Raw genomic sequence first — 25,504 nt, 5'->3', positions numbered from 1 at the left:
CTGGTGCATAGTAAGCAGTCTTTAAGTATTTTCTGTTACTATTTGCCTAAGTATATAGAAGAAAATCTTATAAGCTTCCAGACAGAATGAAGAAGTTATCTGTAAAGGGGGGTCAGGGTGGGGGAAGGGAAGGGAAACAGGCTGGCAGCGAAATTTTCCTTTGCAACACTAGAAGCTAGAAGGCAGTGGAATACATTTTTAAATTAAAAATCCTGTGACTGGTTGCTGTATACTTATCAAAATGAAAGATACTATTCCATGTGTGTAAAAGGCATACCCTGCCACATAGTAAGTGCCCTGTAAGGTTTTTCTGTTATTACTATCCATAGGGCCAGGGTCTGAGACTTGGAATCTCCCTTCCTGGATGATAACTATATTCCACCTGCGCATACCACACAGGCCATGACTGCACTTCTCATCTGACACATTCTCTTCTCTGTTCTTTCCCACTTAACATTTCAATTATTCCAGCCCCAGGAAGGCGAGGAAGGGTTTCACATTCCATCTAAATTAATAAAGTATCTCTCCTAATTTTGTCAGGTTTGCGTTAAATATCAACAGATATTGATTGGGGAACAGGAAAGAAAAAAAAGTACTTAGCCTACATTCTGGACAATACCAAAAGCAAAAAGATTTTGTCTATTTCATGGTGAAATCGTCCTTGCTTTTAAATTTTAAAGCTCCTAACTGTATTAAAAAGAATTGTAATATAATTGGAAACATCATTATTTCATGATTTGTATTATTTTTTAGTAGTTATCCTGTTCTTTGATGTGCTTGACATTACTTCTTCAAACATAAAATTGTTTCATTATTGCTCAATTCAAGATTGTTTACAAAAACTTAATTTGAAATTTTAAAATGTTGAGTTTTCCAAAGAGGAGGAAAGGGTTACAAAACCATCTAAACCATATTTGCCAGAACTTTTATGTCTAAATTTTTATTCAGAGCAATTTAAGGGGAAAAGTAATTCTTATGTTTCTGATTCATTTATGCTTGAGTCATCAAATGGCTGTTTTTCTAAAAGCTGTTTGATGTTCCACTAGCTTTTGAATCCTTTAAGACTTTTTAATGTCTCTTTTTCCCCTCATTATAGACTTTCTGCTCTCTGTGGGTTTTATTGGTCCAGTGTGTGCCTTGTATTTAACCCGTATTTCTCAAATTGAACCATTTTATGAACGGGTTCACTCTCACTTTTACCTCAGGACCCATGCACAGGTGCTTTTCTCAGCATGGAACACTCTTTCATGGTTAGCTTCTATATTTCCTGTGTCTAAAAGTGGTTTTTCCAACGAGGCTTACTCTGACTCCCTGTTTCAAATTGCAAAACTAAAATTTACTCTAAAATACAGCACAAAATCAACTTAGCTAAGTGACATTTAGAATCAAATAAATGTTGGAGGGACTTTGAAGTTTTTCTGGCCCAAATGTCTCATTTTGCAGATGAAGCCTAGAGAAGTTAAGGGGCTTCCCTCAGATCACAGTCAGTTAAATCCAGAAATATAACAGGCATCTCACACTCAACATGCCCTAGACTGAACTCTGGTTGTCTCCTGGATCCTGTTCCCTGTCTTGGCTGATGGTAACACCATTCTTCCAGTTACTTGGGCCAAACACCTTGGAATCATCTCATCACCCTTTCTTTTACACCCTCCCCCTATATCTAATCTGTCAACAAATCCTATTTGCTCTGCCTTCAAAATACAAACAGAATCTTCCCGTCTCCCACATTTGTCCATCATCTCATACCCAGAGCAAGTCTCCTGTCTATTCTCCTTGCCTCTATTCTTGCTTCCAACAGTGTGTCCTCGACAGAAGCTAGACTGACTGAAACCCAAGTCAGTTCACGCTACTCTTGTGCTCTGTTCCAAATCCACCAAAAGCTCCGCCTTTCACTCAAGCAGTGCCTCCGGGACCCTCCACCCTCTGGGCTCCCATATCCTCCTCCCAAACTTATCTTCTACTCGTCTACCCCTTGCTTGAAAAGTCAAAGTGTTAGTTGCTCAGTCGCGTTGGACTCTGTGACCCCACGGACTATAGCCCACCAGGCTCCTCTGTCCGTGGAATTTTCCAGGCAAGAATACTGGAGTGGGTTGCCATTCCCTTTTCCAGGGGATCTTCCTGACCCAGGAATCAAGCCTGGGTTTCCTGCATTGTAGGCAGTTTTTACCATCTGAGCCACTAGGGAAGTACTGGCCCTTGAAACCTACCCCTTGCTTGCTACCCTGTAAATATAGTGATCTTCTTGCTAGTCCTTGAATAATCCTGACATATTCCCACCTTATAGTCTGGTGACACATATCCATGTGGCATGGGCATATTTCTGAGTATGAAAAGCATTAATTTGTTAAGTGTAACTAGATAAAATAACCCCCAATTTTTGTGAACTGTTTTGTTATCCCTAAGGTCCATCTAGTCAAGGCTATGGTTTTTCCAGTAGTCATGTATGGATGTGAGAGTTGGACTGTGAAGAGGGCTGAGCACCGAAGAATTGATGCTTTTGAACTGTGGTGTTGGAGAAGACTCTTGAGAGTCCCTTGGACTGCAAGGAGATCCAACCAGTCCATTCTGAAGGAGATCAGCCCTGGGATTTCTTCGGAAGGAATGATGCTAAAGCCGAAACTCCAGTATTTTGGCCACCTCATGTGAAGAGTTGACTCATTGGAAAAGACTCTGATGCTGGGAGGGATTGGGGGCAGGAGGAGAAGGGGATGACCGAGGATGAGATGGCTGGATGGCATCACTGACTCAATGGATGTGAGTCTGAGTGAACTCTGGGAGTTGGTGATGGACAGGGAGGCCTGGCGTGCTGTGATTCATGGGGTCACAAAGAGTTGGACACAACTGAGCAACTGAACTGAACTGAACTGAACTTTTAATATACCGAGATCCTCACATGAAAATGCTCCCACAGGACTTCCCTGCTGGTTCAGTGGTTAAGAATCCAAGCTTCCAATGCAGAGGACCTGGGTTCAATCCCTGGTCAGTGAACTAGATCCCAGATGCCACAACTAAGATCCAGTGCAGCCAAATAAATATTTTTAAAAGAGAGAGAAAGGAAACACTCCCACAGTTAGCTAGGTTCTACCATCAGATGGTACAAATCTGAAGACAAGCCTGATCTAAGGACTAAAGCTGCACCACTGATGGGTGAGGAAACCATTGTATTAAAATGGTTAAATTAAAAACCTCTTCCTACTTCCCCATTTGCCATTTGGCTCATTACCTGAGCACTGCTATAAGCATAATAAACCCACTAGCTTCTCTTTCACACTGCTTCTACCAAGAACTTTCATCCAAGGATGCCACTTGGAGAGAATGTTTTTAGGGGGTGATCTATTGCTCTTGCTCCCCCTTGTTTAAAACTCTGGTACTCTGACCTCTCTCGATCCCTGGGAGGCCTTGATTGGGAATCAGAAAACATTTCCATGGAGGGCTGAGAGGAAAGTCTGATTGCAGTAAATTAAGGATGAGAGAATGATTGTGATCCCAGAGACTGGCTCTGAAGCACATTCTTTGTTCTAAGAGCAAAATATGTTCTCTTTAGAGGAGAAGAAAAATCAGAAAGGACTGGTAGCTTGGCTCTCTGCGTGGAAAATTTTCCTGTGTTATAACAATAATACATTTACTGCAGTCCTTTCTTAACATTCTATCTATCATGCTCACTTCACACTTTCCCTCTGCTTATCTATTGCTGGAACACCCTCCCATCCTCTCTGCTTACCTAATGTCCATTGCCGCGAAACATCTATTCCTCTGTTTCTGGGAATATTTCATGATATTTCCTTTGAGAAGCCTGCTCCCCTGTTTTTGGTGAGACTGACTCCACTCTGAGTTCTAAAGATGTGTCCAAATTGATTTAAACAATCACACTATCCCTTTGCCCAGAGTACCATGACTGACTTAAGAATTGACACCTTACCTAATCAGAACCAAGTCGGTAGTAGGGTGCATTTACTAGGGATTTTTGGAAAGAGACACCTCCTTGTTCTCTCTTTGAGCCTCCTGGAAAAGATTCCATCTTCTCCTGGGCGATGCAATGTGGAGCTATGTGGTCTAGAACTGCTGGAGGCATTTTGCTGCCAGGAGGGAAACTAGCTAAAAAATAAAGTCAGCACTCACTCTCATTTCCTCTACCACAGACTTGGATACTTTAGTACTACTAAATTGTATTATTATTAGATACTAGGCAGAGTCATTTATAAATACTGTGATGATGATAAATAATGTCAATAGAGCACTTGGCTAAAGGCCACTAGGTTTAACTCCTGGAAATGCCACTTGCTACGTGTATGACATGAGGCAAATGCTTTAAATTTTCCATGCCCCTGTTTCCTCATTAGTGAAACAGGAAAAATACAAACATATTAGTTGCAGAGGTTTTCACTTCCGGAAAGTCAGTGCACAAAGCTAATGGTGAAAATCTGCCACAAACACTGAGAAATAGTAGATGGACAAAATAGTTTATTGTACAACAATAAAGAGTAAAGTTGATTTATTCTTTAGTTATTAAATGTAGATATTAAGGTATCTCTTTCAACAACTGATAGATATAACAGAAGAACATAAATAAGGATATAGACGTTTCAAAAACATTTCAAATGCCTTTGGTCTAATACATATTTGGAACCATGTACTTAGACATATATATTTTCTTAATTTGCACTAATAAAAAGAAATATATCAAATACTACCTCACAAAAAATTGAAGATCATTTAAGATAAAATGTCCTTGTATTTGGAAGTTTCAAAATATATTTCTGAATAATTTGTATATTAATTAAGAAATAATCATATACATTAGAAAATAATTAGATCTAAATTCTTATGAAATTGCTCCATGACAAAACTTGTTAAATGCAACTAAAGCAATTTTCATGGGGAAGTATATAGGCCTAAATGAATGTTAGATAGTGATTTAATTATAAAGTCTTATTTTTCTTTTTATTACTTTTGCAAATAATGTAGCATATATCATAAAGACTTAAAAAAACCTTTCTGTTTAAATATAACAGAGAAAAGTTCATAAATGATAAAAATATCTATATAGATTTTATGTGGAAAAAGGTTGAATGTGACTAAAATGTATAATGTTACGATTATAATCCACATCATTTTACATCTACATCTCAACAACAGTAAAAATAAACTATGTTTTCAACACGGTATCACCATTGGCATTCTACTTCCTAAGAATAGATATAAACCCAGCAAGCAAAGATGAGATAGCATACCAAACAGAAAATGTAATCTAGTAAATAAATAGAGAAAAGGACTTGTAAAAATAGTTATTACCTGCTTATACCCCCAAAAGGACCAGGGAGTTTTTAAATATCACCTTGAGTTCTAGCAGAAAACAAGCAGGAAACAGAAGAGAGTTTAACAAAGGGACTAACCACAATGTGTGGGCAAGTTAGGAAGCAACAGGGTGTGATGAAGTATTTGAGACTCTGTCACCACCTTCAGCATCTTGATAGGAGCTGTTGCCTTTGGTAGAAGAGCATACTAATGCTAGCCTGTGGCTTGACATGGAGGGAGCCTGGAAAATAAAAACACAACCACACAATCTTCCCATTCTCCCATATTCACGTGCATTTCTTATGGTGAAACCCAGCCAGAAGCTAGAGAGCAAGAAAGCCTGTTGATGTGAGCCCAGTGAATGAGGCTGTCCTTTGGAAGCACAGAGGAGGGGAGAGAGTAGATTTGGAGGAAAATATCCAACACTGGCATTAGTAAGAAACGAAATACAGTTGCTATCCTCTTCAAAATAATGTATTCAATGAGCTTAATTCTTTTTTTCTTACAGTAAAACCAAAATATCTAGGAGGGCAGTTAATTTATTTCCAAAAATTTCAGTGATAGTAGCTAATGAAGTTCTTAATTTTCCATATTATGTTAAATAACATCCCTAAGAGGCAGAGGTGAACACAGTATTAGACATGCTTGAGATTTACTGGGGGAAACTCCTGTGAAAAATAAAGGGAGAAAAAGTAGGTGTAGGTAAGGAAAGCCTCAGACTGCAATGCAGGTCTGATAACTGTGAAAGGAGAGGAGAAAAGATTCAGCAGGACTGGGTAAGAAGAGATTCAAGACTATATCTCAATTCTAACAAAGTTTTGGCCAGCCCAAAGAGGAGTCTTTGAACCATTGCAGACATGCTGAGTTGCTTCAGTTGTGTTTGACTCTGTGCAACCCTATGGACTGTAGTTCACCAGGCTCCTCTGTCCATGGGGATTCTCCAGGAAAGAATACTGGAGGGGGTTGCCATAGCCTCCTTCAGGGGATCTTCCCAACCCAGGGATCAAACCTGCATCTCTTACGTCTCTTGCATTGGCAGGTGAGTTCTTTACCAGTAGTGCCACCTGGGAAGCCCAAAAGAAAGTGAAGTTACTCAGTCGTGTCCGACTCTGCAACCCCATGTACTGTAGCCTACCAGGATCCTCTGTCCATGGGATTTTCCAGGCAAGGGTACTGGAGTGGGTTGCCATTTCCTTCTCCAGGGGATCGTCCCAACCCAGGGATCTAACCCGGGTCTCCCACACTGCAGGCAGATGCTTTACCATCTGAGCCACCAGGGAAGCCACAAAGCCACTCATTATAAAACCCCATTCCCTGAAGGAATCTTCATACCTCTGATTTCATGCCTTCATACCACGTGTTCAGTCACTCACTGTGAGCAGCCTGGAGAAAATGTGGCCTCACAGAATGCGGTGGCAGATCCAGGGTCAAGGCAGCTAGAATTATCAGTCAACTATGCTCCCTAGAGCAGGAGATCGGAGAGGGTTATTCTTCATGGCCACCACACACACCATTTACCTCTTTGTGAATTTTAATACTAAGAAAAAAAAGAGTGGAAAGTGCTCATTGCAATTACTGCCATATAGGGAGCAGTCAAAAGCTAAGTAGATGGAATAATTTGAGGTGCATACAAAGACACTTTACACTGTTGAAATACCCTCTATGCTCTTGATTTCTACCATCTTGAAAATCTCTGTTATAGACAGAACATCAATGTGTTCGTTAAAGATCAGCCTCTTTTGCATTATAGATATCAATATAATTCATTCATACTTTAAAAAATCATATTGACTGTAATGTTCCAACAATAATGTTATTTTGACCTATCTCTCATTTAGACTTTCATTTATGATCTTATGACTAATAACTCAAGGTGGTCTGATTCATATGTTACAAATAACATCAAATTAACTTCCCTTAATTTGTAACAATCGAATACATGGCTATCTCCTCATAGAGCTGACCTTGTATATGCCATATATACTTCTGATAAAATGTATATGATAACATTTCTTTTGAAAAACCTTCCTCCTTTTTATAATATGATGAAATTTAGAGATATCTCCCAGTCTAATGTAACAATTCCCACTACAGCTCTAGTCTATTGAATAATTTGCAGTTGGGCAGTGAGAGGAATTGAGAATGAATCACTAGGAGCCACATAAGCTCATTCAAATAAGGTAGATCAGGTTAATCTTATTGATATGATTACTAAACTAGCAGTCTAGATACAAATATAGTGATAAATTTATGGACAAAGTAGAAATATGTTTTGTTTACCAAAAATATTAATTAATTCATTCATAGAATCACAGAAAGTTAGAGCTAAAGTGACTTAAGATGTCATCTTATTCTATAGATATGTCAGGTTTTTTGTTCAGTCATTCAGTCATGTCTGACTCTTTGCGATCCCATGGACTGCAACACACCAGGCTTCCCTGTCCTTCACCATCTCATGGGGCTTGGTCAAACTCAAGTCCATTAAGTCAGTGATGTCATCCAATCATCTTGTCCTTTGTCATTCCCTTCTCCTCCTGCCTTCAGTCTTTCCCAGCATCAGTGTCTTTTTCCAGTGAGTCAGCTCTTTGCATCAGGTGGCCAAAGTATTGGAGCTTCAGCTTCAGCATCAGTCCTTCCAATGAATATTCAGGACTGATTTCCTTTAGGATTGACTGGTGGGATCTCCTTGCCTGCCAAGTGACTCTCAAGAGTCTTCTCCAACACCACAGTTCAGCAACATCAATTCTTCAGTGCTCAGCCTTCTTTATGGTCCAGATCTCACATCCATACACGACTACTGGAAAAACCATAGCTTGGAGTATATATACTTTTTTGGCAAAGTGAAGTCTCTGCTTTCTAATACACTGTTTAAGTTTGTCATAGCTTTTCCTCCAAGGAATTCTTTTAATTTCATGGCTGCAGTCACCATCTACAGTGGTTTTGGAGCCCAAGAAAATAAAGTCTCTCATTGTTTCCATTGTTTCCCCATCTATTTGCCATGAAGTGATGGAACCGGGTGCCATGACCTTAGTTTTTTGAATCTTGAGTTTTAAGCCAGCTTTTCCACTCTCCTCTTTCACCTTCATCAAGAGGCATTTTAGTTTCTCTTCACATTCTGCCATTAGAGTGATATTGTCTGCATATCTGAAGTTGTTGATATTTCTCCCGGCAGTCTTGATTCCAGCTTGTGATTTATCCAGCCTGGCATTTCGTTTGATGTACTCTGCATGTAAGTTAAATAACTGTGTAGCCATTTTAGTATTGAAGATGGAAGAAAAAATTGCAACATTTTCAGCATGTTATAGTTTATTATTCCAAGAAAGGTAAAAATCCAACTGAAACACAAAAAAAGATTTGTGCAGTGTATGGAGAAGTTGCTGTGACTGATCGAACATGTCAAAAGTGGTTTGTGAAGTTTCATGCTGAGATTTCTTGTTTGATGATGTTTCACAGTTGGGTAGATCCGTTGAAGTTGATAGGGATCACATTGATAGATTAATTGAGAACAATTGATGTTATACCACATGGGAGACAGCTGAGATACTCAAAATATCCAAATCAAGTGTTGAAAGTCATCTGCACCAGATTGGCATATTACTCACTTTGATATTTGGGTTCTACATAAGTTAAGCAGAAAAAACTTCTTGATCGTATTTCCGCTTGCAATTCTCTACTGAAACATAACAAAAAACATTCTGTATTTAAAACAAATTGTGACAGGTGATGAAAAGTGGATACCTAACAATAATGTGAAATGGAAGAGATTGTGAAGCAAGCAAAATGAACCACCACCAACCACACCAAAGACCAGTCTTCATCCAAAGAAGGTGATGCTGTGTATGTGATGGAATTGGAAGGGAGGCCTCTATTCCTTCCAGAAAACCAGATAATTAATTTCATGTACTGCTCCCAATTAAATCAAACGAAGGTTTCTGGAATTAGTTAACAGAAATGCATAATCTTCCATCAGAATAACACAAGACTGCATGTTTCTTTGATGATCGAGCAAAAAGTGCTACAGCCTGACTGGGAAGTTCTGGTTCACCAGACATTGCAGCTTTGGATGTTCGTTTATTTAGGTCTTTACAAAATTCTCTTAATGGAAAAAAATTCAATTCCCTGGAAAACTGTATAGAAGGCACCTGGAACAGTTCTTTGCTCAAAAAAGATAAAAAGTTCTGGGAAGATGGAATTATGAAGTTGTCTGAAAAATGGCAGAAGGTGATGGAACAAAATGGTGAATATGTTGTTCCATAAAGTTCTTGGTAAAAAGTAAACAAGTGTCTTGTATTTTTACTTAAAAAACAAAGGAAATTTTTTGGTTAATTCAATAAGTGAATTAGAGACAAGAAAAGCAATAGAAAAGATCAATAAAACTGAATTGGTTATTTGAAAAAATAAAATCAACAAATCCTTAGCTAAACTGACAAATAAAAGATAAGAGAGAAGACTCAAATGAATAAAATCAGAAATGAAGGAGGAGACATTACCACTGATAGTGCAGGAATAACTACTACGAACATTTATATACTAACAAATTGGATAACATAGAAGAAATGAATAAATTCCTAGAAACATATACTTACTAAGACTGAATCATGAAGAATTAGAAAATCTGAACAGACCAATAAAGAGTAAAGAAATTGAATCAATCATCAAAATCTCCCAAGAACAACCACCACAAAAAACCCAGGGTTATATGGTTTCCCTGATGACTTCTACCAAATATTAAGAAAAGAATTAATGCCAATCAAAACCATAATGAGCTATTACCCTCTCGCATCTGTTAGAATGGCTATTATCAGAAAGCAACAGAAAACAAGTGTTGGTGAGTATGTGGAGAAAAGGGAATTTTCAACACCATTGGTGGGAATGTAAATTGGCACTGCCACTATGGAACACGGTATGGCGGTTCCTCAAAATATTAAAAATAGAACTACCATATGATCCAGCAATCCCACTTTGGGGTATGTATCCTGAAAAAAAAATGAAATTAGAATCTTGAAGAGATATTTGTACTCACATATTCTTTGTAGCATTGTTCACAACAATATTTTAATATATATAATGGAATATCACTGTCATGAGAAGGAATGAAATTCTGCCATTTTTGACAAGGATGGAACTTGGGGGTATTATGCTAAGTGAAATAAATCAGACAGTGAAAGATATATGCTGTGTGATTTCATTTATATGTGAAATCTAAAAAATATCCCCAAATAAACAAACATAACAAAATATAAACAGTTATAGATACAGAGGACAAATAAGTGTTTGTCAGAGGAAAGAGGTGCAAGGGGAGCAAAGAAATAGGTGAGCGAGGTTAAGATCTATAAACTTCCAGTCGCAAAATGAATGAACCGCAGGTATGAAATGTACAGTGGGGGGAATATAGTCAATAACTATGTAATATCTTTTTTAGTGACATATTATAACTAGACTTATCTTAGTGATCACTTTGAAATGTATAGAAATGTTGAATTACTATGTTGTTTGATGAGAACTATAGGTCATCTATATTTTAGGTCAATTATATTTTAAAAACAAACAAGCTAACTCATAGAAAACGAGATCAGACTCATGGTTACCAGAGGCAGGAAGGAGAATTGGATGAAGGCAGTCAAAACGTACAAATTTGTAGTTGTGAGATAAATAAATACTAGAGATGTAATGTACAACATGATAAATATATGAAATGTATATGTATATGAAATGTTGTATATGAAAGTTGTTGAGACTAAATCCTAAGAACTCTCAACACACGAAAAATTTCATTTTTTATTTCTGTACTTCTATATATGAGATAACAGATGGTCACTAAACTTGTGTTGATAATCACTACATGATGTTTATAAATCCAATAATTATGCTGTACACCTTAAACTTAGACAATGTTGTGTGTTAATTATATACATTGTCCAGAGAGAGAAAGAGAATTGAGTCTATCCCAGGGTGAAGTGAAGTGTTAGCTGCTCAGTCATGTTCTGACTCTGTGACCCCATGGACACAGCCCATCAGGCTGTTCTGTCTATGGAGTTCTCTAGTCAAGAATACTGGAGACGGTTGCGATTTCCTACTCCAGGGGATCTTCCCAACCCAGGGGTCGAACTGGGTCTCCTGCATTACAGGGAGATTCTTTTACCATCTGAGCCACCAGGGAAGCCCTGTCCCAGGGCGGTGCTGGCCTCATGGGGTAAGCTGGGTGGGCTCTTCGGGTTTCACCCACAACAGAAAGCTTAATACCGTGGGATATGCCATATTAGCTGCTCTGGGAGGGTTAATAAGTTATTGAAGAAAGCTGAAAAAACTGTGCTCGTCAACTCACAGGAAACTTCCAGAAAGAACCAGGAAGAGTATGAGGGTAGTGAGACGTCCTGCAGTAATCGTGGCTATCAGAGTCAGACAAAGGGTATCAATGAATACCATATGTGATTTACCCCCTGAGTTACACTGAGTTCTGAGGCACACAGCTTATATGTGAAATACCAATAAATATGCTTCTTATAACTATTAATAAAAGAAATATTACAGTAAATACACAAAAGACAAGAAACAATTTCAAATATGATATCCAGCTCTTCACAGACAGAGTGGGCCCAGCAGGCTCTGCAATACGTTTACTCTTTCCACCTCATTGCTTCTGGTCCAATCTCAGGATCTTTCCTTGACCACAGTGGTTGGTATCTGAGGCACGCAGCCTGAGCTAAAGATATTTCTTTGCTTCATTTCTCCGTGAAGGACAAATACATCTACATGTATTTCTATCCAGGCCAAATTTTGAATTTGAGGAAGATAATATTCAGCACACCTGGTGTGAAGAGACCCGTGTGCCATACTGAAGTCTTGACATCTTAGGAAGAAACAATGATCATAGGAATAAATCAGGTGTGAGTGTGAGCAAGAGTGATAACAATGACTATGAAGGAAGTCAGACCCAATTGGCTCCCCTGTCGTGTAGAGTTCAGAGTAAGTCAGTGTGATGGACAGATTTATAGCTTATTTTTTTTTCAGTCTGAGAAAAATTACTAGTAGTTCTTGGCCTTGCTTTGTGCTTTTTTTAGTGACTTGAATGGAAACATAAAAATCATGCTTGTCATACTTATTTAATGTGGGAAAGCTGGGAAAGGTATTTTGATGATAGACTCAATGTCCAGCAAGTACTAGATAGGCTGGAACATAATAATGAAACTTAAAAATGAAATTTAATAAACTTAAATATCCAACAGTTTAACATTAATTCAAATCAATTAAAGTCAGTTGTATTCCTGATAAATGCCCAGGTTGACAACTTTTTATGGAAGAAGAAAGAACGAGTTAACAGAACAAAAAGTCTGCTAAGAAAATGAACACAATATTAAACTGTAATGATACAAGCATTTTGTCTAAATTAAAGCCAGAAGGGGTACCACTTTGTGACTGTGTGCTGATCATACTTGAAATACTACAGATAGGATCTGAATATCCAGGTTTCAGAGCTGTTGAACAAGTAGGTAACTAGAGGTGGTGGAAGAAAAGGATGAAGAGAGATCTGGAAGCTATGTGGATGAGATGGAGTTCAGCAAGTTTATCCAGGAAAAGAGAACAGGTGTGACAGGTATAGTCAATTTATTGACAGGGAAGTCATGTGGAAGGTGACTGTTGTTACTTTACCTGCCTCCAGAGGGCAGAAAAAGGATCAGTGTGGGCAAATTTTAAGGAGGCAGGTTTTTGAAGACTTAGTTTAGGTCTAGAGTTGTTGATAAAAGGCTTTCCTGGCAAGAAGCATTTTTTCCTTTTCCTGGTGGTGCCCAGTCTGAGGTTGGGTGCTAAGCTGTCATTGATATGGAGCAAAGATTCTGCTTTGGGAGTGAGCAGGCCAAAAACCTTTAGTTCACCATCAACTCTGTGATTTTATGAGCCCTGACAGCTATTCAACTTTTACCTGAATAGTTCTGATAACTGTGGATGAGATCTTCTTGTTTGAAATTACTTCAAATATACACACACACACTCACACACAGGGCTACAATTTTCCCTTGTCTTGCAATGAACAGTAGTAAGAAAGGTGAGACTACAGGCTGACTGGTAAAACTGTTCTGGAGAAATGTAAAGTTGCAACTTTGCTCTTAGATTTTATTATTGACTGAGCCAGGTATCCTTTAGTCTAGTTCATACTCCATTGAATTCCTAAGTCTTTAAAACTGGATTAATTGGCTCTTCATCAATATTCGTATTGCAGCTGGCATCAGATCTGGCTCAGAATATTAGCGCAAAAGGTAGATGCAAAGAGTTAGTACCCTCTAAGGTCAAGATTGTGTTTCAAGATAAGAGACAAGACTGAGCTTGCCTATGAGAATCTAGCAACCCTAGCTGCAGGCAGAGGTAGGATGTGAAGACTGAGAACCAGGGTGGGTCTTCTAGATATTAGGTATTACTAGCTAACATGATCAGGTAGTGAATTTAGAAATCTTAGGCTGAGAAGTATTACAGGTTTAACAGCTTGAGACCTTTTCAATGCTAGTTTCAAATATATTAAAGTTGCATTTCTTTTGTTATAAAGTAAGTTATCTAAGATCAGGAAGTTTGACTTTGAATTTTTTCTTTAAATTTTAAAATACAACTCAACCCACATTACAATGGGTGATGGAAGGGTTTTTAAGTCTGTATATTTTGTTATATATAGGCCTTAACTTCTAGGCATCTCATTTGGATATTAATTTTTGTACTAGAGCAAGTCCTAAGTTGCTTTTGGAGCGAAGTTATGAGTATAGTTCTATAACTTAGGACCTAGGGTGGCAGATGACTTGGGCTGTCAACACCAGACAGTAGTACTCATTGCCTTAAGCTGAGGTCTTCCTTCCCATTTGCAGAACTACCTCTCTGGGCTAAGACTTTATATCTCATAGGTTCAGGGCATACTTCTATGATATAAACCTTATTCTACATCCTACTGCCAGAATAATCAACTTTGAAACCTCCTTCAGTCACTTCATGCCTTTATAATCCTACAGTGATTTCTCATTGTACTAAATTTAAATCCTTCAACATGTAGTTGGGAGCCCTCTCAAAAATTTCCTGGTAGTAAAGGCATCTTCATTCATTCATTCAAGAGGAGGAAGCAATATTTATATATTGAGTATCAGGTGCTAGAGGTTTTTATTCCTTACACCCTTAGCAGGAAGGCAATATCACTAGTTAATAAATAACTGACCCAGGCATAGAGAACTTTAAAAGCTTGACTAACGTCACTGACTTTTGTCTAATTATAATTTCCATGCTTTTCCCCCTACACCGTACTTCCTCTCATTTTGCAAACACTGACTGGGTTTCTATTCTGTGCCAAAACTAATGTTAGGGATTAGGATAAGAAGACAAATGAAACACTGAGATTATATATATGACAATGCATTTAAAATTTTAAGGCATTTTGTGTCATTGATTCTTCTTCTTAATTAGAACACATTCAATCTAGTGGTAGAAAATAGGAGAAATGATTCTGTTTTCTGAATTTCTCTTGCTTGCTTTTACCTCCTTGGCTAAGCCTGTCTTTCTACAGTTAGATTCAAACTTCCAGCCTCTGAAGTTTGGCCATTTATCTAGTCATTCAGATTCTTCCATATCCTTTAAAATTAATTTATTCAACAAACATTTATAAGAGGGGTATTGTATTCCAAGCTCCATGCTAGGTTAATGGTGGGGATACAAAAGTGAACAAGACCAGTCAAGTGGAAGAGATATACAATAATTTCGGAGCAAGGTGAGAAGAACTGAAAAGGATTATGAGATTGTGGGGAAAACAGCTGTGAGACTACGGGAAGGGAGGGAGGGAGTGATCAAAGATGGGGAAATGCTCTTCAGATAGGGGAAAGGAAGAAGTATGCTCCAGACAGAGTGAAAGCCTGTGCAGAGGGACAGAGGTGCTTGGATGTCAGGCGAGTTCGGCTGGGCTGGAGGCCATGGCTCAGGGGCAAGCCAGAGAAGCTGAGGCAAGAGCTGGGGAATCTCTGCTTTTTCTTTTTTCCCATCCAATACAGGACTACGACTTAGGATTGGAACCTTGTTCTAGAAAGATGGCTTCAAGAGACCCTTTGGGAGCATTTGGGAAAAGAAGTCAGTCAGGGCCGAGGGCCCCAATGCAAGGATTCATCATTCCTCCTCTCATCTGCAAAAGAGAACCGCAAATTTCATGAGAAAAGGAGCTATTTCTCAGTATTCTTTTACGTTCTTCAGGCTTTAATACAGTACTGTGTACAATAACTTTATCTAAAAATTGGTTTTTACGTATTTTTTAGATCAATGAAAGTAGTATGTTGCATCTGGTTGCTACCTAGTCCTGCTTTGTAGCCTAATCAGTTCAGATCAGTCGCTCAGTTGAGTCTGACTCTTTTCCACCCCATGAACCGCAGCATGCCAGGCCTCCTTGTCCATCACCAACTCTCAGAGTCCACCCAAACCCATGTCCATTGAGTCGGTGATGCCATCCAACCATCTCATCCTCTGTTGTCTCCTCCTCCTGCCCTCAATCTTTCCCAGCATCAGGGTCTTTTCCAATAAGTCAGCCTATATAACAATGTAGCCTAATAACTGAGGCTAAATGTAATTATTTAGAATACCTGGAAAGCTAAAAGGGCTAGTGGCCTCTTTGGGATAACTTCTACTTACTTGTCTGCCTGGATAATTTGAGGGATGACACAGGATGCAGTCAGTTTACCATTTTGAGTCTATACAACAGGATACATTACATTTGGCTTAATTAGTATAAACATAGCAGTTACCTAATGAGGCCTACTGTGCCTTTTGCATTATACTCTGTTTGATACAGAAATACAGACAGGAGTAAGGAACAGTCTCTGCTCTTAGGAGCACATATTGGGCACCGAAAGGGGGAAACAGATATTGTAACTTTGGTATTAATATAATATAATCTCTTAAAGCTACGTGAATGGTATGAACAAAGTGCTGAGGGAAATAGAGAAAGGAGGTGACAGAACTCACAAGGTTGTGGGGATTTTAAAACGTTCAGTTCAGTCGCTCAGTCGTGTCCGACTCTTTGCGACCCCATGAATCGCAGGACGCCAGGCCTCCCCGGAGTTCACTCAAACTCACGTCCATCGAGTCGGTGATGCTATCCAGCCATCTCATCCTCTATTGTACCCTTCTCCTCCTGCCCCCAATCCCTCCCAGCCTCAGAGTCTTTTCCAATGAGTCAACTCTTCGCATGAGGTGGCCAAAGTATTGGAATTTCAGCTTTAGCATCATTCCTTCCAAAGAACACCCAGGAGTGATCTTCTTTAGAATGGATTGGCTGGATCTCCTTGCAGTCCAAAGGACTCTCAAGAGTCTTCTCCAACACCACAGTTCAAAAGCATCAATTCTTCGGCGCTCAGATTTCTTCACAGTCCATATATGTGCAAATAAAAAAATGTCATACTCTTAACTCTGATAATTACATAGCAAACCCCGCATTTATACCGGTGTTGGCGATCTTGGCAGAACATGAACTCGCCTTTCAGGAGTTGCTAGTTCCCTTAAGCCTCAGACTACTTTAAAGTCTGGCTGAACTGAAAGGACTTTCTGGATAGTTATGCAGAACTAGGCGGGAACGGAGGATCCCACAGTTCCTGCGAATCGGAGCTTGTGGAGGCGGTTATACTCCGCAGATTACGGCAGTGGGCGGGCCCCAAATCCCCATGTGGTCCCGACATCATTGACATGGCGGAATCCCCCATCTAACCCTCCTGGTAGTTACTGAGCGGCGGGGGCGGCCGGAGGAGGAGGAGATCGGCGGTGGAGACGGCGGCGGCGGCGGGAGCAGCGAAGGGGCGGCAGGGATTCTCGGGGCTGTCGGCTGGGGAGGCGTGGGAGACCCGGTGTGTGGCGCGCCCGGAGCCCCGCGTTTCAGCCCCAGGGAAGGTAAGGGATGCAGGAGCGGGAGTCTGGAGGGGACCGGGATCCCAAGTCTCTGCCGCCACTCTCGGCGCGCTGGAAAGCCCCGTCCGGACGCAGAGTCCGCCAAAGTGCGTGCCCGTCCCGGAGCGCTTCGGGAGCGCCGGGCTTCCCGAGGAAAACTTGCCGCCAGAGTGCTGGGGCGCCCTGCGCTGATCTGGGCACCCCGGGAACAGGGGGCCCGGTGTGGGGGGTGCCGGCCTCCGCTTTGGGGCCGCGTCTTACTGGGCTCCGGGCCCCCGCTCATCCACACAGCTGGCCAAGGTTTGGAGGAGGGAAAAAGACGGGTAGATTCTTTCTTGATGGAAAAAAAAAAATCTGGGCAGTGGTTCCCGGGCTCTCCCTCCCCCCTCGTCCTCCTCAGCCTTCCCAGCAGATTTTGTCCGAGGAATCCGCTCCCCCTCCCGGAATCTCCGCGGCAGGAACGCTGCCCAGGAGGGGGAGGGCGGGCGGAGAGGCCGAGGAATCTTCGACGTGTCACTTTCTGAGGCCGTAGATTTCCATATGGTGGAGGGAGGAGGGCGGGTGTGCGAAGTGGGGCTGAAGTCGGGCCGCCTCTCCGCGCCAGGCGGGGGCGGGCCGGGACCTCCGACCCGGGGATGCTCGCGGGGAGGGTCCCAAGCCCGAGCCGGCCCCCCCGCCCAGGCCAGGCCTCTCAGGGACACTCCCCGCCTCGGCGCTGGCCACCTCAGTGCGCGCCACGTCCTCCCTCCCCGTCCTGCCCCCCGGGCTCCCCCCGGGCTGGGGGCGGTAACCGGCGGCAGCGGCCGGACTCCGCGAGCCTGGCGGCTGGAAGCTCGGGCGGGGGAGTGGGGCTCGGCGGGAAGGAGCGGGCGACCCGGTGTGTGGGCCAGCGTAGCTCCGGTCAGTCGGTCACCCCGAGGGGCTCCCGGGCCGGGGTGGGGCGGGCCGGCGGAATCCGCGCCCCGAGGCGGCCGGGAGGGGCCGCGCGGACCGTCTGGTGCCCGCGGCTGGGCGGGGGCCGGCCGGCGTGGGAAGGGCTTGTCACTCCGGGTGGAAAGTGGGGCCTCGGGCTGTGCCCGCGAACTTTCCCAAAGGTCCGGTCCCCGCGCCCCATAGGAGCCCGAGCACCCGGGCCTGATGTCCCCGGAGACGGGGCAGGGCCGCCCGGCGGCGCCGTTGGCGGGGAGGCTTCCAGGAGTACGCGGTTGGAGTTGGAGCTTTTCGAATCTCAACTCCCACCCTTCTATCTTTGACTAAGGGAAGCGATGGCATTTTATCTGGACAGTACCGTTTGCGGACTGCCTTAAAAGTTAAAACTTTTAATTTTTTTCTCATCAGTCCAGCACGTTCTTGAAACAAGATTTGGAATTTGGCCGCAGTGGGCCGACGCCGGGGCTGCAGATTCATACGTTGATCTCTCCATCCTTGTTGGTTTCTAGTCTCCCTCCCCCTCTTCCACCCAGGCTTAATCATATTTTGGAACGGGCGAGGTCTTTTGTTGGGTGGGCACCCCCCTTGATTGCTTGTCTGTTTATTTTTTGATGTGCAGTTAATTTGATTTGAATTTCCTCCAGTTTCCAGGCTCTCGTAGGGAAAGCTAAGGAAGAGGGAATACGCCACCTTTTTTTTTTTTTTTTCTTTTCTTCTTTTTTTTTAATGTGGAGAGAGGTGGGGCGTTGGGAAAGGGGAGGCACGGTGATTGTGGGCAAAGAGTCAGAGGGAGCAGACAGACCCGGAAGAAAAGGAATCTGCTCTGGAATAACACTTTTTTTTTTTTTTTTTTTGAGGCTTCTGGCCTCTGGCAAAAATGCTCTGTTCTGATTTCTACTGCCTGAGCTGCTCTTTACTCTCAAGTTAGAGCTGTGACACGGGGCCGGGACTACGCCCGGGGGAAGAGCCCATGCAGCCACGCCAAGAGCAGCCTGTAGCCCTGGTTTTGTGCCTTGTATGGGGGCCAGTGGTTTCCCCTGGTTGGAAGCGGCCTCTGTGGAACCGGCGTTTTGTAAATTTCCTGGCTCCCGGGGAGCAGCTGTTAATGACGGTAAAGTCTTTGGGCTTGCTTTCTGGTCCTGCAAAGGGACCTCACCTGTAAGGTCACTCGCCTCCTTCCACCATATGGAAATTCTCACTTTGTTTAGACACGAGAGGGTCACGCACAAGCTGGCCAAGAATGAGGCATACTTGGTAGGAAGAAAAAGTCACTAAAAAATGGTACTTAAACTCGTATGCGCTTTTAAAGTGTTTTGGTTTATATGCTCCTAAGAGGAAAGAATTCTACATAAAGATAGTGTTCATTTTAAAAGAGATCTTAAAACTGTAAGATATCATCATGGAATAGGAGGTTGTAGCTTCTAATTACAGTATGTACAATTTCAGAAAGATATTCCAGTAACCTTTTAAGACAGACTTTATAAATAGCTCACGTCAGACCATGGGCTATATTGGAGAGCCGGTCTTCTGGGGTTTCTGGAGGAATGGTTGGGATTAGTTAGGAAGCTGGCTCTAGGAGCCTAGGTAGTAGTTTACTCAGTAGGAGTTTTGCCTAACATTTCATTTAAAGTGGCAACATTTGATAGTGTCCTTAGAACTGAAAACCTGAAGACCCTCCCAACTTTTTAGTTTTAGGAAAACGAGGCCCAGTGAGGGGGAATGACTTGTTCTGTGTTTGTGATCTTAGATTAAAATGCAATACTAGATTAATATTTACTCTTTTGGATATCTAATGTGTACTAAATACTGTATATAGTGGTGGGTTGTTTTTTTTTTTTTTAACAGTATCTCATTAAAATTCTAATAGTCTTTCAATTTAGGTGATATTAAGGACATTTTATAGACAAGGCATTGAGGTTCATAGAAATTTAGTAACTTGCACAAGATCACACAGAATTTTCTTTGGTGATGGAAATGGTTTTATATCTCTGCTGTCCAGTATGGCAGTCACCAGGCACGTGTAACAGTTGTACCATTTAAAATGTGGCCTGTTTGGTAAAGAATTACATATTAAATTGTATTTATTTTTAATTATTTTAAACTGCTACTTGTGGCTAGTGGTTAGATACCCCGATTTTGGGTACTGTAAAGTAGAACTTTCTCTCAAATCTATTTATGTTTAACTGGATCCCATTCCTTTTAAGATTGCCTAGTTCAGTTTTCTTTCTTCCATACCACCAGAAGATGCTTAGATTTAGTTCTTAAGTGGAATTCAAATACCAGATTACCTGTAGCTCAAAAACAAGCAAATAATTGTTTTAAAAATACTTGCCTGTCATAGTAAAAACTGATAGACAAAAACTTTAAATGACATTTTCTGTTTGATTGAAATAACTGCTTATAGGAATTGTTGCTTATTTTCAGTATAATAAAGGAGTATAAGTAGGGAATGGTATGAAAAAATCACTAATAAGTTGAAAAAAACTACCCCCAATATCCATTTACCTGTTCATTGGGTGATTTTTTTTTCAAATGTGTTCATTCAGGTAAATAATATAATCAAATCAGCATTCACTTTTCCTCATCTAGCTGCACGATTAACCTGAAGAAGTAAAATCATTGCTTTGCTACCAAAGAAAGATTCTCTTGGTGGCATATGGTCAAATAGTTTTCCGATAAGTGGATTTAATTTAAATCATTTGCATTTTAGAATTTATTTGGTAGAAGGAATTTCAACAACTTTCTTATTTTATTAATATATGAAATAGTGAAAATTCCAACTCATGTTAAAATAAGCATTCATTTATTTGGATTTCATCCATAAATATCCAATAACCCAGTACCTTTTTCTTTCCTTTTTTTTTTTTTTTTTTTGCCTACTGCTTTCAAGAAAAGACAGATGACAAAATAATCTTTTATTAGAATTTTAAAAACAGTAACTTCCAGATTCGTTATAAATATATTTGAAGCTGCTCTATCTTTCATAGTTATTGTACTGCTCAGGGATAATTGCAGTTCATAATCCTGACCCTAGAGTATTAATGTAATTCTGAAAGACACTAGCAAGTCAGCTTTAAATTGTTCTATATTATTTTAGTGTTGTGTGAATTGCGTGGCCTCCAGCTCTGAAAATTGTAAATTCAACTAAAGGTGAGGCATCAGTTAATTAGACCATTCAGATAGCTGAAAAATCTTTCTATACCCTTTCCTGACTATTGGGATCATAGTTATTGTCAAAAAACCAACATAACAACCATGTTATAAATAGGATTATAGTGTTCTTGTGAGCGTGACAAATACTGGAAACATGATTTAACTCAGGATGCATAGTTCCATATTTTGGACATCAAGGTGCTTAATACAAATGAGACATTATTTAAAAGATATTGAAATGATAGGCAAAGATTAGAGATCTCATGGGCCTCCCAAATCTTATATCCCCTAGTGAGGGCCACATCTGAGTATCAGTTTGAAATCAGAATAATCTGTCAGGGACTTAATTTACTTCTTAGCTGTGTGTCCTTGATATATTTCTAAAACTCTCTTAGTCTGTTTCTTCATTTTAGTATAAGGAGAAAACATCTTACCTGTACCATTTTTCAAGTGGTTGTCACAAGGGGTTAATATGAGTCAGTGTATTGAAAAGTGTTTAGCAAAGCCTTGCACAAACTCCATAGTTTATTACATTGCAAAGTTTAAAAACTGAGCTGTTCTTAGGGAATTAGTTTGCATGTTTTCAGAGGCCTCGTGTTTGGACACTTTGAAAAATGTTTCATTTTTTTCTTTGTGATGAATGAATGAATAAAATTTCAATCTTTAGATTGCAATTTTATTTTCTCCATATTCTTAATGCCGTAGTTGATTTGTGACCTCTCAAAAGTTGTATTTCCTTACATGTGGTCCATAGCTGGTTAGCACTGCTAAAGTGGACAAGACAGTCAGCTTGATTCAGAGTCATTCTTGAGGTAGAGGGGAAAAACGACAGTCTCCTAGAGGAATTTCCAAAATTGAATGATAGAGGCATGGGGTTCAGTCCCTGTATGGTATCTTCAGTTCAGTCGCTCAGTCGTTCGACTCTCTGCGACCCCATGAACTGCAGCACGCCAGGCCTCCCTGTCCATCACCAACTTCAGGAGTTCACTCAGACTCACGTCCATTGAGTCAGTGATGCCATCCAGCCATCTCATCCTCTGTCATCCCCTTCTCCTCCTGCCCCCAATCCCTCCCAGCATCAGGGTCTATCCCAATGCGTCCACTCTTCGCATGAGTGTGGTATCTCAGTAAGCCTGTTATTTGAGCTTTCAGTAATTACAGCTGTGAGCCGAGGGTATGCTCAGTCTCTTCTGGCTCTGTGGCCCCATGGACTGTAGCCCGCCAGGCTCCTTTGTCCATGGGATTCTCCAGACAAGAATACTGGAGTGGGTTGCCATTTCCTTCTCCAGGGGATCTTCTCTACACAGGGATGGAATCCTGCAATGCAGGCAGATTCTTTACCACTAGCGCCACCTGGGAAGTCCCAGAACAGGTCTGGGTGGGGTGAAATTTGGGGAATAGGATGGAGAATACTGGAGTGGGTTGCCGTTCTCTTCTCCAGGGGATCCTTCCCAACTCAGGGATCTGGGTCTCTTGCATTGCAGGCAGATTCTTTATCATTTGAGCCACCAGGGAAGCCCAGTTATAGCTGAGAATGGGGGGAAAAATCATTTTCTGTATAGGGAAATATTTGCAACCTACTGTGTTTTCACTTTGGAAATCACAATGCCTCTTCTTCACTTTAATGAAGTGGAGTTAATACATTCAATGAGAGTTTTTGTGGTAAGATACTCAGTTCAGTTCAGTCACTCAGTTGTGTCTGACTCTTTGAGACCCCATGGACTGCAGCATGCCTGGCTTCCCTGTCCATCACTTAACTCCTGGAGCTTACTCAAACTCATGTCCACCGAGTTGGTGATGCCATCCAACTATCTCATCCTCTGTCATCCCCTTCTCCCGCCTTCAATCTTTCCCAGCATCAGGGTCTTTTCCAGTGAGTCAGTTCTTCGCATCAGGTGGCCAAAGTATTGGAGTTTTAGCTTCAGCATCAGTCCTTCCAATGAGTATTCAGGAATGATTTCCTTTACAATGGACTGGTTGGATCTCCTTGCAGTCCAAGGGACTCTCAAGAGTCTCCTCCAACACCACAGTTCAAAAGCATCAATTCTTCAGCACTCAGCTTTCTTTATAGTCCAACTCTCACATCCATAGGTGACTACTGGAAAAACCATAGCTTTGATTAGATGGACCTTTGTTGGCAAAGTAATGTCTCTGCTTTTCAATATGCTGTCTAGGTTGGTTATAGCTTTTCTTCCAAGGAGCAAGCGTCTTTTAATTTCATGGCTGCAGTCACCATCTGCAGTGATTTTGGAGCCCAAAGAAATAAAGTTTTCTACTGTTTCCATTGTTTTTCCATCTATTTTCCATGAAGTGATGGGACTGGATGCCATGATCTTCGTTTTCTGAATGTTGAGTTTTAAGCCAGCTTTTTCACTCTCCTCTTTCACTTTCATCAAGAGGCTCTTTAGTTCCTCTTCACTTTCTGCCATAAGGGTGGTGTCATCTGCATATCTGAGGTTATTGATGTTTCTCCTGGCAATCTTGATTCCAGCTTGTGCTTCTTCCACCCCAGCATTTCTCATGATGTACTCTGCATGTAAGTTAAATAAGTAGGGTGACAATATACAGCCTTCATGTACTCCTTTACCAATTTGGAACCAGTCTGTTGTTCATATCCAGTTCTAACTGTTGCTTCTTGACTTGCATACAGATTTCTCAGGAGGCAGTGTCAGGTGGTCTGATATTCCCATGTTTTAAACAATTTTCCAGTTTATTGTGATCCACACAGTCAAAGGCTTTGGTGTAGTCAATAAGGCAGAAGTAGATTTTTTTGGAACTCTTGCTTTTTCGATGGTCCAGCAGATGTTGGCAATTTGATCTCTGGTTCCTCTGACTTTTCTAAATCCAAGTTGAACATCTGAAAGTTCATGGTGGCTTGGAGAATTTTAAGCATTACTTTGCTAGTGTGTGAGATGAGTGCAATTATGCGGTACTTTGAACATTCTTTGGGATTGGAATGAAAACTGACCTTTTCCAGTCCTGTGGCCACTGCTGAGTTTTACAAATTTGCTGGCATATTGAGTACAGCACTTTCACAGCATCATTTTTTTAGGATTTGAAATAGCTCAACTGTGAGCCTGTTATTTTCAAGTAATTCTTGAAAATTACTTAATTTTTAAAATTTTTAAAAATTTAAAAAATTTTTTAAAATTGCCTTAATTCTCATCCTTGTGCAGCTGCTGGGAATGCACTTGGGTAATTGAAAGTGAAAGTTGCTCAGTTGTGTCCAACTCTTTGTGACCCCATGGAATTCTCCAGGCCAGAATCCTGGAGTGGGTAGCCTTTCCCTTCTCCAGAGGATCTTCCCAACCCAGGGATTGAACCCAGGTCTCCCACATTGCAGACAGATTCTTTACCACCTGAGCCACCAGGGAAGCCCCTACGTAGTTGAGGAGAAGCTTTATTCTTTAGTTGACACTGAATGCCTTTGAATATAGGAAAATATTTGGAAGCACATTTTTTTTTTTGTCTTAAAATACACAATACTGTATATATAGTATTAATGTGTTTTTTAAAGGCAGAGAATGTTTCAGTCAGTGTGGCTAGACAGAGGCACGTTTCTGTTGAAGCAAAGTGCAGGCTCACTTGGGAGGATGACTTGATGGTTAGTACTTGAGCTTCCTTGGCGGCTCAGTGGCAAAGAATCTGCCTGCTAATGCTGGAGATGCAGATTTGATCCCTGGGTTGCAAAGATCCCCTGGAGAAGGAAATGGTAACCTGCTTTAATATTCTTGCCTGGGAAATCCCATGGACAGAGGAGCCTGGAGGGCTGCAGTTCATGGGGTTGTGAAGAGTTGGACACAACTGAGCAAGCACGTACTTGAACTCTTTGCAAGGTACAGCCACTGAGAAGCAGGTCCCTAGTCACGAGCTTACCCAGATGGGACTTGTTTATGGATCTGCCCTTGGAGACCAGAGGTATGCGGGGGTAGGTGTTGGAACCGAAAGAGGAGAGGGGTAGTTGGGAGGTTTTTAAACCACCAAGAATAAATCCAGTAAGATAAGACTATAGTGGTCATCTATTACAGGTGGGAAAGTTTCTTAATTTAAAAATGTATCAATCCTTGAATCTCTTTTATTGGTCCCTAGTTGAGATATAAAAACACCTGGATTGTAATTTCATTGGCTGATGAAAGGTCCTTGCTGGAACTCAGCGTCAGTTCAGTCACTGGCTCATATTATCTTTTGTTTCTATAATATTAATACTGCTTGTCAGTTTTCGTATAATTGGAGG

At 41.1% G+C, this 25,504-nt stretch overlaps 1 protein-coding gene across 1 annotated transcript in view; it reads left to right on the top strand.

Moving 5' to 3' along the window:
• Positions 1 to 17,029: 17,029 nt before the first annotated feature.
• Positions 17,030 to 25,504, top strand: part of FNDC3B (fibronectin type III domain containing 3B) — a 356,597-nt gene continuing 348,122 nt past the window's right edge. Inside the window, exon 1 of the mRNA XM_068987389.1 lies at positions 17,030 to 17,190. The gene's annotated coding sequence lies outside the window, so the exon portion shown is untranslated. The remainder of the gene's footprint in view (positions 17,191 to 25,504) is intronic.

The sequence above is a fragment of the Capricornis sumatraensis genome, chromosome 1, assembly GCF_032405125.1.
Source record: "Capricornis sumatraensis isolate serow.1 chromosome 1, serow.2, whole genome shotgun sequence".
Classification (NCBI taxonomy): Eukaryota; Metazoa; Chordata; class Mammalia; order Artiodactyla; family Bovidae; genus Capricornis; species Capricornis sumatraensis.
Note: the sequence above shows the minus strand (reverse complement) of the source record. Positions and strands in the feature narration are given on the sequence as shown.